This window comes from Protopterus annectens, chromosome 3.part0 (genome assembly GCF_019279795.1).
Source record: "Protopterus annectens isolate FY-2018-M chromosome 3.part0, PAN1.0, whole genome shotgun sequence".
Lineage (NCBI taxonomy): Eukaryota > Metazoa > Chordata > Ceratodontiformes > Protopteridae > Protopterus > Protopterus annectens.
In genome coordinates, this window is record NC_056731.1 from 437,747,625 (window position 1) to 437,760,420 (window position 12,796).

Sequence of the window (12,796 nt, forward strand, 5' to 3'; positions counted from 1 at the left end):
TTGTTTTCTGTGTACTTAGATAGATAGGGGTTCTATTCTCACTGCAGTCAGCTGTGTGTGTGTGTGTGTGTGTGTGTGTGTGTGTGTGTGTGTGTGTGTGTGTGTGTGTGTGTGAGAGAGAGAGTTGTTGCTTCATATTACACAGAGCATTTTACATCAGCATGTGGGACGCTGTTATCTTCTTCTCAACAGATACTGCTGACATCAGCTATATCACATTTTTGGATATGTAATACTCCCACCACAGCAGGGTTAAAGACTGGTCTGGGAACCAGGCAGATGTAACCTTATCCTATACAACAAAGTTTACAGGGACATGACTTTTAATCTATCCACTTATATCATGTCATGGTGTGTAGGCCCTGTGCTGGCTTGCTGAGAAAGCCCTGTGGTCTCTCCAGCTGGTCCATGTGTCTGGTGTGGTACATGTACAAAGGAGCATTATACTCTATTAGTGATGTAATGAGGTTTGACTACAGTACTGTCATACAATCCTAAGATTTCAATATGATGGAGTGGCATTACAAGGCTTTAATACCATGTCGACACTTGGTGGCCAAAGTTCAGATTGCTATCTAAATGTGTCCCAGTGCTTGCATCACTGGGTTTCTGCATAGCAGGATTGTTGTCAATGTTGTGATTAACATGAAACTCCACTTTTCAGATGGACAACATTACAAACACACATTTCTGCATTTATTTGTACATGGTGTGCCTTTGTCACTATTCAGTTGTGTATGTTAGCTCCTCCTGTACTATATCACCATTGGTGGACTCAATGATTGCACATAATATGCAAGAATCAGCAAACTTGGTAAGCCAAAGGCCAATTACTTTAGCCTAAACTGTTGAGAAATACAGTTCAAATAGTGAAGGGCCAAGCACAGATCCCTGGGGTTTCCCAATGGTGACAGCTTTACTGGTACTGGTTGATTCACCAACTTTCACATGATGTGTTCTGTAAGTGAGCCATTCATTTACCCATCAACTGATGTAAGGTTTAATCCCCAGCTTGGGAATTTTCTCACTGATACCTGTTCATGTGATTGTGGTAAAACCCTAAGCCAGATCACAATAGGCAGTATGCACTGTCTAACCTTCATCCAGGCCTATCACATGGAATCAATGTGCTGTGACAACATCACAGATCACATATGGAGTGACCCAGCACATACACCTTCCTGATACAGTTGAATGCACAGTTCAAAGAACCCTCCACATGGCCTATATTACCATACAAGGGTGTGCATCAACATGCATCCACCTGAGTTTGGGGGACAGCACCTGATGCATGCATGTATAGAGACATTCTGACTCTCCTCGATTGTGAGGTAGACCAACATGTCATTATGGACATCTTCTACATGTACACTAGTAATATTCCAGGTGTGTATAACACACCTGTGTGAGTTGTTACTGATACATCAGGTCCATTACATAAGATGGATTCCCTCAAAGAGGTCACTGAGAGCATGCATGATGACAACATTATCATGTTGCAGAACTTTAACAGGTCAAGGCATTTGACACAAAGTTACACATAGGTATTCAATCAACGCAGTCATATGTGGTCAGAAACAGCTATATTGCCAAATGGATAGACCAGTGTATAACATACATGGCATCTCACTATTCCAAAATATGTGATATGACATATATCTCAGGTCCAATGATCAGGTCGGTACATCAGGGGTGTCTGCTAAGCCTTTCCTGTCCATTAGTTAAGTGATGGACATACACATACTGTGTCCAAATAGCTGCCTGAATGACAGCTTGTGGGCAATCATTGACTCCAACTGTGATATTAGTATAATACAGACAGTTTCATCACATACTAGAGACTGCTGCCACAGCCATGACAACACCTGAATTGATGAGACACATGGAAGCATTTGTTGAATCAGGATACAGACACACCACCCAGGTATAATGTGGACATCACACTCTATAATCAGACTAATAGGTATGTGACCTATGTCCTGGGGTAGAAGGCAAGTGGTACATCCACCAATATGTGGTCACAGTGCTGATTACCCCCTTGAATGTAACACAAGTACTGGGTATGTGAAGGACATGCACATCAAAGACCATAATGACTTCATGGCTCCTAGCCTTCATGACACCTATAACTGTGTACAATGCACCCTTCTTCATGTACCTCCCTACATATTTTCCAGTGATGTGTAACTAAAGTGTGCCACCTTTGACACAGTGTGCTGTCACATAGCCTATTGGCCATACCTAGTTATTCTTTCTGTGGAATATACATGACTGTCCGATGGTGTGGAACACCAATCATGTTGTTACACCAGATGCATGTGTGCTACCTGATCAGCTTATGCACACACTGCATACATAGGTGCTTGACAACATTAATGGCATGTATATCATTCATGACACTATGGATTGTGCCATAGATATATGCCATGCACAAAAGGCAACTAGCCTATAGTTCCCATGCTGTCACATACAGGTATAGCAATGTCCTTCCTAACACCTTCTTCAGATATTAAAGTACCAGGGCAGAGTATGTGGTTACCCTCATAGAGTGTATCTTATTAGTTGTCAACTGCATGTGTGGGTGCAGGCTCATCTGTTGTCACTCCACATCACATATGTTATGTTAGAATGGGATTACTGGTGGTATTGTTTTGATATTGTCCATGATCCTTAACCTGTGGCCACCTTGCTGGAGACCTCTGCTGAGAGTACACTCATATTCAGGAATATCAGTTTGCACAGTTTCCCAATATGTACCCTCCTCAAATTTTATGTCAGATTCCTGATATATGTCTTCTGCATTATGTATGCAAGGATGCTTATCTCACACACACACATCCTCCCCATTGTTATGTAATCTTGTGTGACAGTCACAGACAACACATTTTTACTGTACAGTCTGTACTGTACCATATAGGTTCATAGGTTCATATAAGCTATCTGCCCTAGAGCATTTATAAGCCTAGCCAGAATGTGTTTGGCTTTCGCCACCCATTTTAAATTTATTTTGCTATGCCCTTTTTCGAGGTTAGTATACTGTGCCTCTGTCTAACAGTGACACAGAAGTGATACCCGGGGTAAACCTACGATCTCCCATCCACTCATCAAGATTCCTCTTGAAGAGAGTCAATGAGGGACTCTGCCTAACCTGGACTGGGATTTTATTCCAGAGTGAAGGGAGCCTCTGGGTTATGAATCTGTCCCTCCAGCATGTCCTATTTATTTCAGTGCTGAGGTTCAAGTCTCTCGAGCGCGTAGCATGATGGGATTTGGATTTTCTGAGGTGCAGAATGCCCATTAATTCCGGGTTGGACATGGCTTTATATGTCAGGCACAGATCGCCTCTGAACAGGCGGTATGCCACTGAGTAAAGCTGGAGTTTCTTTAACCGGGCAGCATATGGCATCTGTCTGAGCCCTTTGATCCTCTTGGTGAGGTACTTTTGGGGTCTTTCCAGTTGCTGCAGGTGTCTGGTAAGGTACATCCCAAAAGGGGCATTGTACTCAATTATGGGCCTGATGAGGGATGAGTAAAGAGGCATGATGACCTCCCCTGATCTAGATGTGAATCCCTTCATGATTAGGTGGGCTATATAAAATGTTTTTCTAACCACTTTGGCCACGTGGTTGTCAAATGAGAGATTGCTATCAACTTGGGTCCCCAGGTCCCTAATGACTTCTTCTGTACTTAATGGATTACCACCTATGTGGTAATTTGTGGGCACTGTTTTTGCCAAAGGGGATGACTATACACTTTTTGGCATTTAGCTTGAGGCCATGGCTCTGGCACCAGTTGTCTGTCTCTATGAGGCCCTTTTGGAGGATGCTTGTGTCGGCTGGAGAGTCGATTATGGTGCCCAGTTTGCAATCATCTGCGAACTTGGTCAGCCACAGTCCTTCCATGTTGGCCTGTACCTCCGAGAAATATATACCGAACAAGAGAGGTCCCAGGACTGAGCCTTGTGGGGCACCACTTGTAACTGGTTTGGAGTCTGACATGGCTCCAGCAATTCTAACCATGTGGGTTCTGTCCTTGAGCCAGTTTGCAATCCATCTAGTGACTTAGGGGGTTTATATTTAAGCTGGTGAGCTTATCTATAATGCCCGATTGGGGTATTGTATCGAAGGCTTTTGCGAGGTCCAGGTAGGCTGTGTGGACCACCTTCCCCTCGTCAATGGCCTTGGTGACTGTTTCAAAGAAATCAACCAGGTTTAAGAGGCAGGATCTGCCCTTAACAAAGCCGAACTGAGTAGGATCCAGTGTCTGTAGGTCCCCAATATCTTTATTTATGAGGTCTATGGTGATCCTTTCCATAGCTTTGCAGACCAAGCTAGTCAGGTTTATGGGGCGATAGTTTCCAGGATCCGTTGAGGCACCACCTTTATGGAGAGGGACCACTGTTGCTGTACGCCACTCTTTGGGCACATATCCTGTGGTAAGGCTGAGATTGAACAGTAGTTTTATGTTTGGGTTTAGCTCTTCTTGGAGTTCATGTAGGACGCAGCCCGGGACACCGTCTGGTCCCATTGATGCTGTGTTTTTTGCTTTGGAGAGGGCGGCTCTTACCTGAGCATCTGAGATGTCAGGGGGCAGCACTCTGCTGGGATAGATATTTGCCCTTTTGGTGGGCAGGGGGGGAGAAGTTTGCGCTGAACCTGTCAGCTAGGATGTTGGCAATGTCTGTGGGTTCAGTGTATTTTTTGTCATTTTGGACTAATTCTGAGCATATCTGGGAATTACCACCCAGGTTCCTAACATAACTAAAGAAAGCGTTGTGATTATCCTTAGTGTCCTGTGCAATTTTTCTCTCGAAGCTGGCCTTAGACAATTTTATGAGTGCCCGTAGTTTTTTGCTAATACTGATCAGTGATGCCTTCCCTTTTGGGATTTTGCTTTCTGATTTAGTAGCTTCCTCCTTCTATAGTCTAGTTTGTTTATGGCTGGGGTCCACCAGACAGGACGCCTGCCTTTGGAGGATTGGGTCTTGGTTTTATTTGGGAATCATGATCCATGCATTCCTGAAGGTGTTCATAGAATGCGTTTATAAAGGATTCTGCGGTCTGGGCCGTATTTTCCACAGGGCCGAGGGCTTTGAAGGATTCCACCTCAGTTTTGAGGAGTGTGAAATTTGCTTTAGAGAAGTTTTTCACTGTGGTTTTCTGGGCAGGGGTGGGGTCGGCATGTGAATATCCAGTGAGATTAGTTTATGGTCTGATCTTACCAGTGAGGGATACACTTCTGGTCTGGAGCATAGAGTCCCCATGTTGGTGATGATCAGGTCCAGTATGTTTTCCCCTCTTGTGGGAGTGGTAACAAGTTGTTCCATAGCATTTGAGTTTATAAATTCTAGGAACCTTTGGGCTAGGTGTTGGAGCTAGAGTAATGCTCCCAGTCTATGTTTGGGTAGTTGAAGTCACCCACTATAATGGTGTTTGGAGAGACCTTCATATTTTCCAGTGTTCTCAGAAAGGCCGAGTGGGGTTCCTGGGTTTGGGAGGGTGGTCTGTAGCAGGCTATAAACTGGAAGGCAGTTTTACCCACTGTTAGTTGCACATGGATAGTCTCTGATGCTTCGTGCTTTGCCACCAACCTGGAGGTGTGGGTATCTTTGATGAATATCGATACTCCCCCTCCTTTTGTGGTTTGGTCCAAGTTTTGGGGCCGAAAAGCATGGTATGAGGTATAACCTGGTAGTGCTGGGGTGCTCTCGGGAGCCCTGAACCAGGTTTCTGTTACTGCACAGATATTGATGTTCTCCATGCTAAGGAGAGTTTCGAGTGCATGCATCTTGAGGTTTAGACTTCTGGCATTGAGTAACATTACTCTTAGTTTCTTATCCCTTGTGATACCTATGGAGGTGGGTTTGTCTTTTGAGCCTTGCCTAAAAAAGGCACTATGGGGGTTTTTACAAGAGCCTTTGCCAATATCCAAAAGCCCAGGGGTGACAGGTGCAAGCTGTCCCTAGCGAAGCATCGTGGCTTGTCGAGCATATCATCCCAAGCTGACAGGCATTGGATCCCCTTTGAATGACACCAGTACTTAAGCCAATTGTTGAAATTGATCATCTTGTCTTCATATTGTGGTATCATTCTTGGTGAGGGTAAGATGCTACTCAAGGTCAGGGTCATACCAGCCTGGGCTACATGCTCAGAGAGCTCCTTTATGTCTCTTTTCATGTAGTCCAGGGAGGTACATCTCAGGTCATTCACACCAGCATGGACAATGACTGAGTCATATTTGTACTTGCCTTGGAGTGACCTGAGTTTTTGTGTTATGTGGCGGATCCTAGCGCCCGACAGGCTGCTCACCGTGACCCTCTCCTTGTTCAGCCTGGTGAGCGGGACGTCAGTGTGCCTGACGACAGAGTCACCTATTACAAGTGTATCAGGTGTGTTGTTTGGTCTTAAGGGCTGTGACTGTTCGGCACACTGGCTTTGTGAGATATGTGTTGCAAGTGTTTTGTTTTGGGGTAGCAGTTGCTTGGGTGTCTGCTTTGGAGGTCTCTGCTGCTTAGGCAGATTTTTATTTAGAGCTTCCGAGTATGTTTTTGTGTGATTATGTGTTTGTTTTTCTGTCGTGGTAGGTCTATGTGAGACTGGAATTGTAGTGAGTGTGGTTTCCTTCTCCTCCTGACTGGTTATGCCAGTACTGAGTTGAGAGAGCTTAGCCTCCAGTTTGGCTATATGGTTGCATCTCTCACATGTGTTGGAATTTGTTGGGAGGAGGAGAGGGTTGTCTGTGTACATGAGGCAGTTGTAACATTGCCTCAAGATTCCCAGATTCACCAGCTGGACCAGAGAGGATACATATAGATATATAGATATGTGTTTGGTGTTGCTGCTAAAACCATCTTCCATTGACATGTCCTCCTCTGCTGTAAGTGAGGGAGTTTCACCTGTACTCTTTCCCTGTATTCATTCCTACAATTTATCTGTATGTCCCTATTCAATATATATACACTTCCCTTTAGTGATCATTTTACATGGCAGTCCCATGTCCTGTTACAGGCCATTAACCCAGGTTCAGTACAGAATGACAGGAATGTGCTACTACAATATTCTACACTGTAGGTACACTGTCCTGTACTGTGTTTGGACCATAAACTTCACATTTGTACCTCTCAATTTTCCAGATATTCCCAGGATATGCACATGTTTTCCTTATCAAATATGTGGCTTCCTGCCATATCACTGGGATGATCTCTGGACTGATGTGATTTAATATTACATACATTTGAATGCATACCACTCAACTGTCCTGATTTTTGCAGAATATGTGTGATCTTTTACTCATAACATTTTTTTCCGTGGTAAATCATTGACATGTCATTACAGAGTGCAGTCAGAAACTGATGACTGACATTTGAGTTTCAAACTTCATGCTCTTCAAAAAGTTCATGAAATGTACAACCTATATTCCATCTACTTCCTAAGTTTAAAAGTGCAATATTAAACATCTGTCCCTATTTCTGGCCATTTGTCCCCCCATTTGTATGGTTTTATCCACATTTTTCACTCTAAGCAGTTGAGCCTCTTACATTCTAACAAATTCCTATGTGACATTTATGTCAAATATGTCCCTGTTACAGGTTATTTGTCCTGTCATTAAGTTCACCTCTCTGCAGATGTATTGCAGTAACAGAATGACAGCTATCTGTAAAGGCCTGGTGATCATTGTGGCATTCTATGCAAATCCATAAACTATAGGTGCTCTGCCTTACACAGAAATGCTATCTGCATTTGCTTAAAAGGTTTTGCAGCCGGCGACACTGTTGTGAGCCATGAAACCAAGCTTAGGCAGGCCACACCTCAGTAATATGCATTGTGAGCTGATGCATGCAGCGCACCATCGCACTAAATTTTAAACTCTGTGTAGGCTCTGCTCGAAGCCTACATGGAGTTTATCAAATCCCCCAGATAGTGTCTACATTTTCACCCGAATAATCCATAACAATAATGCATATAATGCATAAAAGAACACAGCAGTCACAAATATAATCAATGATTCAAGCACAGCTTGCCTGCCTACCCTGTATGCCTAAACTAGACAATGCCTGAAGTTATGCAAGTATAACAGTGATACATATATTGATGTAGCTCTTCTTAAACAATATTGCTTCATATTCTAGTAACATGGACATTAATATTTTACACAAGTCAGACTTGCATACCTGTCCTGAATGTCTCCATATCACCTTACAAATCTATTGTTTGAAATTATACCAGTATATTGCATTGTGACATAGGTATTAATACCATAATATTAAGTAAAGTTAATACAAGTAACAATTACATATATGCAGATGCTTAGTATATGGTGTTAGCATTGCACACTGTCTGAATTATGAGCATGTGCTATACAGCATACTATGCATTATGGCTTACCATGTTCTTGCCCTCCTAGCAAACTATGTTTTTAAATACTATTGCTGCACTATGACTATATTATGTTTAATAATGCTCACCTTAGTCATTTAGCATATTACTGTTCATGTACATAGCACTGTACTACTCATCTATGTGTAGCAATTGATCATATTACCACTCATTATGTAAAACAGTGCTCTCATCCAGACAAAGGCTACTCCTCTCTGTGTAGTAACACCAACGTTGACCATTTATATTACCAGTCATCACGTACATTATAGTGTATTATAACATACCCAATCAGCCAGTGGCTACTCCCCTCTGTGTAGCAATATTAATTTTGTTGTTTGTTGCCTCACTCATCATGTGGTACTGTATTGTAATGTTCCTATTCAGCCAGAGGCTCCTTCCCTCTGTACAATAATATTAGCATCAGTTATTTAAAGTGCCATTAAATATGTATGCAGTACTTCCCATTCAGCTAAAGTATTCTCCTCTTTGTGTAAAATCATTAGCCTTAATCAGTCAGTGTACCACTCATCAAGTACATATAACTGTACTGTAGTGTACCCATTCACGGAGAGTCTATTCCACTCTGTGCAACGATATTAACATTAGTTATTTGGCACCACACCACACATCATGTAGTACTTTATTGTACTGTGTTGTTCCTACTCACCCAGAGATTACTGGTCTCCAGACACAAAATATACAGCAGTACTATTTCTTAAGTCTTGGCTGTACCCTCTGGTGGTTTACATGTCTAGTAATTGGTTATGCCATTTGATCCACTTTAAGTATGATGCTGGTGGTGTGCTGTTTAGTGTCACAGTATTAATGCTGCCAAATGCCACAATTAGAAATGATTCTTAGACCTGTGTCTCATATGTTTAGTCACATGTAGATGTTCATTCACTGTACATTATTGGTAATATAGGCCTGATTGCTTGAGGTGTTGTATACATGCCATACATTAGGTATGTTGCTTGTAGAAGTTCACAGTCAATAATATGGACTATTTAACTGTTTCACCACACTGTGCACACATATATTATGTGCTGCAGACAATTTTGGCTATGCTTACTTTTTTTTTTATGTCATGTTCTGCATGTACTTCCTACATTATAATGACTGCTATATATGTCTGCCACTATGCTGTCAACTTGGATATTTCCCAAGCTGGGAAACTGCTGATACTTTATTGTTTCATACAAATATCCCATGGATATACTGTCGTACATATATAACACAGCCCGCTCTACAGATTAGCCAGGATTTGAACATTAGTTTGGCCTCAGAGTCCAAATGTGATATTATTTACTATTTGGTTGTGCAGGAACATTTCTCTCAAAGTGATATCACACTGTATAGATATTCTTTCTTTTGTAGTATCATTGTATCTTATTATGAGCTTCCCTTTTACAAATACATCATTTATATATGTCTTACATATGATAGTCTTAGCAACAGATGTACAATTGCCATATCACAATGATTTTTTACTTCTCTAACAGGCAGCAAACCAGTAGACTCCCACTAATGCACCCAAATAAATTTCCCTCTGTCCCTAAGGGATAGAATGGGTCTAAGCCATGGGGAGATTTACAGTTTCCCACCTATTTATCTACATTAGTTATGTGTTAGACATTGTAGCACAGAAGAGTTGTTTGCGGTATACTACAACTTACCATGCATTTTGTTTTTTCAGTTGCTGATGTGCTGCGCTATCAGAATGACAAATTAATTCCAAAAGCATAAAAACTAGCCAGATATACAGCTGAGCTTATCACCACACCAGGAAGTAAAGTCTACCTGTGGTGTGATTACATTCCCAGGGATTTCTCCTGCTTTTCTCTTCCACTGATTAGCTGCATTTCAACTAAGGAGGACTGCATAGCCTTGCATTACAAGATAACTCATCTCAAACCTTACCTTGCTACTCTGGCTGACTTTTGAGCTTCGGAAATTGTTCCTGGTATGAACTTTTTTTTTGCAAACTACATGTTCTCCAAAGATACCATACTTAAAAGTCTAATGAGGTTAATATGTTGTTTGCTGTACATACCATGCTGAAAAGATATTTATTTTATTACTCATATTATGTTTTTTGTATTTATATTTACCCTTATGGGCTTTACTCTGATTAGAACCTCAGTACAGCAGTAATGTAAGAATGTCTGCCTGAATTACTTTAATGTGTTGCCTGCGCTGCCTGCCCTGCTGATGCTTATGATTCAATTTGATTTTACTTTTATTCAGTCTGCATGTCTTACTGTGTTTTCAGTGTTGCTGCTCCAGTCATGCAGCTGTACTTTTTTCCAGTTACCCACATGGTTGAAAACAAACTGGGGAACAGTAATCTCACCAGTTCTGTTTCCTCAGAGTAAGCATTCCTCAAATATATTTAAGCAATAACCAACAATGTTGGTGTGGTATATTGAAGATTTACCCACAGTTGGCATGGTTTAATCATGAAGGCGAAGCCCGAGTGATTAAATAAAGCCAACTGTGGATAAATTTTAATATACCACACCACAGAGTCGGTTATTGCTTTTATACAATAACATTATTTAAGAAAAAAATACTTACTTTTCTTAAATAATGTCTTTGTATAATGCCTCCATGGTGCCCATCCACATTTTTCTGGTATCCTGAGGCTTTTTCTGATGTACTGCGCATGAATACGGGACTTGTGTTCTTACACTTATTCAGTACATCAGTGCTGTGTAAAGGTAGCAACAGAGAAAGGAAGATCTCCATTCTTTCTTTTTTTTTTTTATTGAAAAGAAAAAAAGAAACCAGGATACTTTTAATGTTCAAGAGTGCTGGGGCAGACAAAATAAAAGGATAATCAGGTAAGTTTCTTTAGTTTTGCAGAACATATTTAATTATCCAAGATTAGATATTATCTAATTTGTATGTTTCTGAATTGCCTTTAATACCATGAGTACAAATTAGCACTTTCTTGTGGTAGTCAACACTGGCAGCCCATGTATAGCATTGGCACAGGCACCCCCACTGACTCTCCCAGTCACACGCACATAATATAAACACACACACTAAGACAGACAGTCACACACACACACACACACACACACACACACACACACACACACACACACACACACACACACACACTCTGATAAACCTCTTATCTGTCCCTGAGTTGGCAGACCTTCCCCAATGACTCACACACACACACACACACACACACACACACACACACACACACACTCTGATAAACCTCTTATCTGTCCCTGAGTTGGCAGACCTTCCCCAGTGTCTCTTCATATTCACACACACACACACACACACACACACACACACACACACACACACACACACACACACACACACATCTATCTGTCTATAGGTTCCATTCATTTGATTGAAAACTCAAAATATTGCAAATTAGAATTTGTCCTTTCCTCACTATTATGTGATCCCAGAGTTCTAAGACATCCACTGTATATTTTAAGCTTGTATTGCACTTTTTTAACTGTATTTTGCTTAATTGCTGTTTCATTTTTGCTGTTTGTACTGCTGTGAATTTCTAATACTTCTGTATTTCATGGCATATGCTAGATTCAGATTTGCTGAATCTAGGCTGTTTGGCGTTGTTACATTTAGTGTGTGTGTGTGTGTGTGTGTGTGTGTGTGTGTGTGTGTGTGTGTGTGTGTGTGTGTGTGTGTGTGATATATATAGTGTGTAAAATACCCCAGTTAGGTATATCTGGTGGTTAGTGTTACTCAGGCACAAACCCTGCAACTTAAGCACAAGGAACAAGAGTCTGAATTCTCTACCCCTCCCACCACTTGTGATTCAAGGGTTGAGTCCATAGCTCTCAACTGTCCTGATTTTCATAAAATGTCTGGAATGTTCAGCTCATACTTTTGGTCTGTTCCTTTTAAAATTTGTGGTTTTCTGATAAATTAGTGAAAACTGAACTCACTAAATAATGATAAACATTTAAGTTTCAGTCTTCCTATCTTTTAGGAAACACATGGTAACACAAAACATTTTATTCTAGCAAATTTCTAAGATTATACAAGCAATGTTTAAAAGGTGTCCTTGGTTTTGAGCGTTAGCCCCCCCCCCCCAATAAATTTTGGCTTTTTCCAGATTTATTGTGCTGCTAAGTTGAGAGATATAGTTGAGTGTTAAGTGGATTTTGCCTATGCCAAGTCTGTTTGCATTGTTAGTAACACAACAGGTAGTATACTTGCTTTTGATGCAGATGATGCAGTATGCAGATGGATTGCTGATACTGTACTGTGTTGCACTTTAAAGAGGGTAGATGCTGCAGTACTGAGAATGTCCTCCTTTGTAGGAGATAACTAGTAACTATGAATTTGGTGTCAGTTTGCCATCCATTCCCTATTGCAGTATTACTAGTTTATCATTTTTTTAATGTAACAAAGGCAATTTA

At 41.2% G+C, this 12,796-nt stretch overlaps 1 protein-coding gene across 1 annotated transcript in view; it reads left to right on the forward strand.

Annotated features, from left to right (window-relative positions):
- The window catches only part of LOC122797262 (C-X-C chemokine receptor type 6-like), a 184,188-nt gene that overhangs the window by 31,690 nt on the left and 139,702 nt on the right, over positions 1-12,796 (forward strand). The window contains exon 2 of the mRNA XM_044066105.1: positions 10,075-10,341. The gene's annotated coding sequence lies outside the window, so the exon portion shown is untranslated. The remainder of the gene's footprint in view (positions 1-10,074; positions 10,342-12,796) is intronic.